This window comes from Calidris pugnax, unplaced genomic scaffold (genome assembly GCF_001431845.1).
Source record: "Calidris pugnax isolate Ruff unplaced genomic scaffold, ASM143184v1 scaffold118, whole genome shotgun sequence".
Taxonomy (NCBI): domain Eukaryota; kingdom Metazoa; phylum Chordata; class Aves; order Charadriiformes; family Scolopacidae; genus Calidris; species Calidris pugnax.
In genome coordinates, this window is record NW_015090855.1 from 154,779 (window position 1) to 155,424 (window position 646).

The window sequence follows — 646 nt, forward strand, 5'->3', positions numbered from 1 at the left end:
CAGGTGAACTCCAGCCGTGCAGAACAAGGCTGTGATCCCAATCTCTGCAGCGATTTTGGAAACATCACCTGCCCGCTCAAAGCTCTCCAGGCAGCTTGAATCTCATCCCCCCCTGGGGCTGTACCAGGACCCAAGGGATGTTCCTCAAAGCTCACTCTGGGGACAGGTTCCACCTTGCAGATTTGTCTTTAGTTAAATGGGTGCGACTTTGTGGGTGCTCCAAGACTGGAGCAGCTGAAAGCTCTGGTTCCACAGAAGCCACGTTTGGTGGGGAAGACTGGGATTTTTTGCCCCATTGTCCCTCAACAACGCGGGCTGCCACGTGCATCACCCATGGAAAGGAAGGCCGGAGGCGGAGAAGCAGGGCAAAACATGGCCAGGTCACTAAAAATAAGACAGGAAACGCTGAGCACGAGTTTGCAGGTGTAGGATGGACAGAACAAATCCAAAAAGTCACAAGAAGTGAGTGGCCGAGCAGCACCTTTGTAAGCAGGAAAGAGGGTGAGGGCCGAGTGCTCCTGAACTGAAAGATTAAGTCCTTTTTTAGGTTTAAAAAATATGTATCGTTGCGTGGGCTCAAGGCTGCAACCCAAGCCGGGGATTCATTCCAGCCCCGCCACTGCTTTCAGCCCGGTGTGTTCCCCTT